Source organism: Varroa jacobsoni, unplaced genomic scaffold, assembly GCF_002532875.2.
Source record: "Varroa jacobsoni isolate VJ856 unplaced genomic scaffold, vjacob_1.0 scaffold_879, whole genome shotgun sequence".
In the NCBI taxonomy this organism is placed as follows: Eukaryota; Metazoa; Arthropoda; class Arachnida; order Mesostigmata; family Varroidae; genus Varroa; species Varroa jacobsoni.
In genome coordinates, this window is record NW_019213781.1 from 141,039 (window position 1) to 148,140 (window position 7,102).

Genomic DNA, 7,102 nt, shown 5'->3' on the forward strand with positions numbered 1-7,102 from the left:
CCGCAACGAGCCTAAACCCGTTAGACTGCTGCTTCTGACATGTTTCACGGTAGTATATGGAAGAAATGCGTTTTCACGCAGTTCTTCGTGAAGAATAGGACGCTCGTGTTACGAAACAGCCAGTGAGAGTTATACTCACATAAGACCGATTCAGCTCGCTGTAACCAGCGCGAAAAAACTAGCCTTGCGCTATGCGAATGTTGGGAATAGCTGCAAAAAACGATACATTTTTTTGACAAGCTTGCTATTACATATATGTGGATTGCTACGCATACGTAATCATAGTAAATTTCATTAGCAGCAAAACGAAATCAACAGAAAAGGCTTAGTCCTTAGACTGTGAGATGTTAATTGTAAACACAGGGGCCGTTTATTTTACTAGCGTTATCTAAATTTGCCACGTTGTAGCCATTCGTTTGTCATAGGCCAGCGCCCCTTAAGATAATACAGCCTGACAAGCGATAAAGAAAGTCACCTAACAGTTCGTCTAAACACAACTACCCGTGCACGGACGCTTTGAGACAGTAGAGTAAAAGCAGAGGTAGCTATAGTTAGATCACTAGCGACTAGTCCCGATGGCCTGGTAAAATAAAATGTTCCGCTGTCGGACAAAACGCAATTTGTCATTGACCCCGCCGCAGTTACTAACGCCGGCACGTACCGCCTACCACTCTCTATTTTCGTTGGCCATCTTGAGTCTGCAGTCTTTTCTGAACTGTGTCAAAGAGCCGCGCCCTGCGTTACGATGCGATTCAAAGGTATCTGGCCTTTTCAAGCGGGTCAGCCTCACCTATACTCCCTGAAAGTTAACGTGATTTTAATTGTCAGAATTGTCTTATATTCTGCCTTGTGTTGTAGAGCGATCAGAATTAAATATAGCGGCATGAAAGCTAGTAACATGGAACCGAAGGAATCAAGAGGAACGAAGGCTAATACATTTGGGGGTTTGTTCTCGTTTTTTGAACTTTAGAGGGGGGACGCGATTGTAAACATTGGGGCAGTTCTTTTTCAAGTTTTATATAGCATTAAAAAACACATTTAGCCGCCCATTGCATTACTTCTGTTTACTGCCGAAGTCATTTGGCCAATTGTTGAGTGCTAAACTTTTGGCTTGTCCGGCTGTTTTTTTATTGTCCACGTATCTGTGTCGGCGGCCATCCGCGCTGCGCTTTGAAGAATAAACTATTCTTATTCATTAATTGGCTAATTTGTCTGTATTTTAGATGTTCTATATATCACCAAACTATCTCTAAGAAATGTGAAGTCTCGCGAACATCGACCGTAATTATGCGTGAAGAACACGCGAATCTCTGCAGTCTAACAATGCACAATCGCGGAGATCTTCCTACTCAATCTAGGACATCATGGCATTTGCGCCTGGAAAATGATCCCGCATAGAAGGAAAGGTGTTCCACGAAAAATATTTTCCTAGGGGTAAGACGGCCGAGGGAAGGCTCTTGTTAAAAGAACCCCAAATTAGTGTATTCATGTTTCGTCGTGTACTCTATCAAATCCATAGGTTTGGTAATTTTTATTCTTTAAGAGTCCCTACAACTAGCTATCATTGAAATGCCGCAGGTTGGTATGCCATAAACACAGGGATACTTATTACTCGCATTTACACTTGATTTTGATACGAAACTATGAAATTCCCTTTGAAATCTTGATTTTTGAAGCTTGGTGAAGATATCTTTTGTCTGCCAGTGTGTACTTCGTCGCCACTGAAGCTAAACGCTTGACTATTATGCTAAATTAGAACCACGTGGCCGACTTTTTTAAGATTGTCGTTTCCCGTTTAGGCACTTATAAGTGCAATGACCATCAACGGCACTGGCCAAAACCAAAGCTCACGCCAGACACTGGCGAGTCTCGTTATTTAATTCGACCAGAGAACTTCTGTTATGGCCATAAAAGTGGTACAAGTATAAACATAATATACAACAATCTACCACGCAATGCCAAGTGATTCGAAAACTATTAATATTGTGCGGATTATAAGCGATTCTCAACTTCTCTACAAATATTTTCAGTCTGTATCTTTCCTCCAAAGGCAATAAAAGAGGAGGGTGTACAAGACAAGAAAGGTGTTGCCTTCGTCGCGCGTTAACTATAGAAAAAAAACGACGACAATCAAAACAATGCCTGCAGTCTTATAGAATATTTGATATACTCAAATAATGAGTAAACATAGGACACTTAGCCGGTAGCAGACCTTCAGCTAGATGAGTCCTATTTCTTATCGTCATTATACCCAAACGTATCGAACGAACTAGGCCGATCACCCTGGCTTGACCATCGTTGGGACGCTTACCTTCTCAGCGATTGAAACATCTGTAGCTAAATTGATAAGTTTACCTCATCATGTAATAGCCATTAATACGGATCGTTAATATAGCAATACCGAGAAGCTACGTTGGGCAGAGGAGTAAATTTCTTTTATGAATCAAATATCGCTTTCTTAAATCGTTTCTCTGCTTTGACAACCTCCGTTAACATGTGCTTCGCGGCAATTGACACTCAAGCTTGTATTGAAAAGATGGTTCGAATCGCATGATCGAAATCCTTTCAAAGTAAGTTATGTTGAGTATGAGAATATGCCCCAGCTGCATTTGGCGTACTGCTTTAGGTACCAAGACACGGTCGAAAGCTACAGACATGATTAAAGATAAGGGCAAAGACAGCGATTTCTAATACGTCCCGTAATTTCGATTTGCTTTTATAATCAGATACATTCATGCACGTAGCACCTGTATTAAGATAGAAAAAGGTATCTGTTTCATGCACCAACACATATTTTTTAAACAACCCTACCGTGCAGCTGTTACACCGAATGTTGATACTATTAACACAATTAAAATATATATCAGGACAGATAAAAGCAATCATCACAAAGTAGAGAGCAAGCCAGTCATTCATAAAAGGCCGGTTTCGAAAAAAAGAACCGTCCAATCCGCATGCAGAATATAATGGAACAGGTACATACGGCACCTCTGTGCTATAGTTTAACCCGAAACTAGAAGAGCTGGTGCTGTTTTATCAAACATATTGGCATCATGTGTGGCCTCTGTTCACGGGCAGCTATTGCTTCCTCTGGCATCCTTGTGCGCGTTACACAGTCAGACCCGGCTAGGAAGGAAAGGGAGCAGGGGTCTTCCCAAATGTGTGGCTGCTCAAACTTTGCCAACCACACGTATCGCGGGATCAGGTCAACCAGACGACACTAAAGGCATACCAAGCATGATGAACGGCAAGGCTGCTTCTTTGACCTTTAGCAAATAACGTATTGAAAAATGGGTTGGAGTATACGTGTCTAGTACAGTGGCGCCAAATTCAGTGGATCGATACGACAAACGTGATCCGCAAATCTAGATAACACCGCCACCGCGGCCGTTGCCACAGTTAACGCTAGCGTCAGACCAGAGCTCTTTCCGTTTGTCTCAGGCCCGTCTGGCTCATACTGCCACTGAAGCCCTGCCACGTTAAAATTCCTCGGACTCGGTTGATATTTTCCGCTGCGAGCGATGGAAGCTTCTTATTCGTTTTCTTGCTTACCAATCAGATGACTCCCAACGAGTGGCACGTGCTCGGCTTGGGACAAGTCTTTCCTGTCATCTGGTAATATGAAACACAGTTAGTCTCCTGCATTAATAACAACACACTAACACCCATCAGCGAAAGGAAATTACCAGAAATCCTGCTAACTGACGCGATCGTATCGGGACATGCCACTGAATAGCTTGCCACAAGCAAAGAAATCCTAATCAAATTCTCGCTCGTGATTGCTGATATCTGCTGATTGCCACGCTCCCCGGCATAATATAGAGTGACTAAGCATTGCATCGAGAGACGGCGACAAAAGTAGGGGTGTTCTGGGGAATTCTATGCCGATGTAGAAAACAGCCACTTCGTTTGCAAAGTATTTTATTTTGATATAGTTCACTAAGAGTCTGGAGCGCTTGTGCCTAGCATTTGTCCAACTGTTAAATTCGCTCTCAAAGTGGCTTTTACTAAGATGCTCCCAAAGAAAGTTTCGGAGCCAACATAATAGCTCCATACGGAACGGAAGATAGATTGTGCACGCAAAAGGGTACGTAGGAAATAGATGTCTTGGTGTGCAATCCTCGTTCGGACATTAGTATCTGATGTCGTGCTTAAGAAAAATGGTTATATGATAATTTTTACTTAAAAAGATTTGTCATTTACTTAGTACTCCCGTATAGAAGCTGGCCAAGCCAAAAGTCGACTTTTTACAGAAATTTAGCTTTTATTTACGCTAGAGATAATGAAAGTTCAACAATTTTTGATTGAGTTTCAGGTTGTGCTACCAATAGCCAACATGATGCGATTTAAACACATCTTGTTGGATGGACAAACTAGTTTTCTTCCGCTAAGCCTCATACTTGATGGCCTCAACCGTTAATGGTTTTAAAAAGGTACTACAGTTGCAAAATGAAACTATAACACTTTTTTTTTTCAGTTAAACAATCAAAGCTTAGTAAATGAACTGAGATATTCAGTTATAATTTTCACAAACAATCATGTGCTTGTAACCGAATTAAAACAGACCGTTAAGCGACACTTTCTTAGAAAGTTTAATAACTTTAGCAACGCGAGAAACATTTCTACGAGCTTAGGCAGCCATATCGAAGGGTAAACGAAAATTTCACTGTAGATGCTGTCAGTTTTGCCGAAGTGTTGCATCGACGGCTCTATCTCAACAACAACTCAGAACACAAAAGCAAGCTAGATAAGTATCGAAACAGTATTTTAGATGGTAATTTAGAAACAAACCTTTGTTAATAAATTACAGAACATAAAACGACACGCTAAATTAAATTTTACACACGCTTTAATTATTTATTTGTTTCTTAAGAGAGCTTAGCTGTGCGATCAGCGGAAGGTAGTCGCTCTCTGTTTTATATCTGATTTTGTACCCGGATACTTTGTTGTTTAATGTAGAGACTAACATTAATCAAAACACAAATATATAGAACTATCCTGTACTAGTATTTAAATAGGCAAATAACAGCTTTTCATTTTGGTTAGCAGACGATTGTATCGCTTCGCTCAAACGAAACAACCCCAATGGGTCCTGTACGCAAGCGAAATCGACAATTCCATATTATTCACTAAGTAACAGATAAAAAAAAATGCATGACATTCATCGAATGGCTATATCCTAATAAGAAGGTGATAGAATTTATCGCAATTAAAGCAGATATGGCTTCTATGGCATTATAAACTGCGGAGCCAATCAAAGAAGATGGCCCTTATGGGTCGTCCTTACGTACGCGGACGAACATCAAAATCAAGCTGCCGATAAGTATATGTATGTATCAGCAGCATAGTACGCTATATTCTTGCTAGTATCAGTGGCCTGTTTTTAGGTAATTTTCATGCACTTCTATTTTTGATTGCTAGAACTGAGGGTTCTATCAGCAGCTATATATGCGAAAAGACTTCTCAGTGTCAAGATCAAATCAAGCACAAACACATTATCCACACCACTTCCTATCAATCCAAAAACATACGTATAGAGCCGGGACAATTTATAATTTTCGAAATAAGTGCTTATCCTGTATGTTTATTTATACCAAATTTCAGGCGTGTGCCGTATCATACATTTCTAACGGCTAAAAGCTTAGCATTGTTAAGCCCGAATGAATTGTTTTTCTGGGTTTAATATGCATAGCTTTGTTCACCGTCATAATATTTCGGAAATCGCATGCTTCTTAGATGCACTCTAAACAGAATATTGTATTCATGCAGATATCAAGTATTATGCTACTCCAACACCTGGTAAGGTAAATCTTAGGCAGATCCTCAGTATACCTCACTATGGACTCCTGGTCTGAAATCTCTTATGCACTCTCAGCGCGAACTGAAGACGGGTAGAAAATGCTAGCGTGAATTAGTGCGTCAGTATGCGGGAGGCAGAAAGCAGACATCCATCTTCAATGAAACCTTCCCTCTTGCCATGTTATAGAAGTGCTACTCTTGTATTTTTCGAGCCCATAACTTTTGGACAGTAAACTTTGCTTGCAGAAACTAGACTATGTAGTTATGTTCTTAAGGTGAGACGGTGATTTGTAAGATCGTGAAACTGCTCCCAATACCTAACGCAGTATCGGCGATGTAACCGCTGTGCAGTCAGGAAACCGGTGCTTAACTTACGGTGCTTATTGATACATTTTGCTCAAATAGTAAAATATTACGTCTTTGCCCTAAAATTAGGTAAGCAAGGAAGGTTGAAGCAGAAAACGACGACAAGTAGGCTATGCTAAGGTGGCTATAACATCTGTACACATACCGAACATGTACACACGTTTGGTAGACTACCCTATTTCAGCTTAGAGTCTACTATGCATAACAGCATTTGTATGGAGACTCATATCTGTCGCGGGTAGTTGCACAATTTAACTGAAGAACTTATCAGTTCTCATATACGATAAGTTTTCTTACGCTAATAAATATGCTCTTCTAAATATGTGTATATACATATTTTGTGAACTTAACTGTTCTGTTAATTCTAAATATACAACGCTTACCGACCAATTAGTAGCGTAACTTACGAATATAAACAGATAGAAATTAGCTCTCAGCAAATAATCGATTGCTTGGGCATTAAACTGCCACAATTACTGTGCACGGAACAAAACGCGATAAAATGCTGCTGAATTATGTTACTCTGGGCTTCTTTTTTGAATAACGTCATTGTTAATTAATAATAAGATACGAGCAAGAAAATTCTACGATCATCTTTACTTCAATGTGAGCAACACCTAACAGGTACACATGTAAATGGTAAATATAGTGATGAGTCTATACGTTCACGAGCCTTTGCATAGTCTTTCTTACGAAGGATAGGAAGTCCAATAGCTAGCTTCAAACACCCGTTCCTCGCAAAAGCATAGGACTCTGCCACGTATTGAAGCACAGTTGTGCTTTTATCAAGCAGACGTAGAGAGATATAAGATTTTTCGAAACAACCTCAGGATTTGTAAGCAGAAGGATAAGCTTCCTTAATTTGGAACATTGAAAGCAAATAACCAATAAAATCTTGTTCAATAATAATTTATCTGTGAAGCCAGCAGTTAAAAAG

The 7,102-nt window shown here is 40.1% G+C and overlaps 1 long non-coding RNA gene across 1 annotated transcript; it reads right to left on the reverse strand.

The window, feature by feature from the left end:
* Positions 1–337: 337 nt before the first annotated feature.
* Positions 338–3,300, reverse strand: LOC147752929 (uncharacterized). The gene is made up of 2 exons (XR_015312743.1): positions 2,984–3,300; positions 338–799 (listed from the first exon to the last, which is right to left on the reverse strand). It is a non-coding gene; the product is annotated as an uncharacterized LOC147752929 (long non-coding RNA).
* Between the last annotated feature and the right edge of the window lie 3,802 nt (positions 3,301–7,102).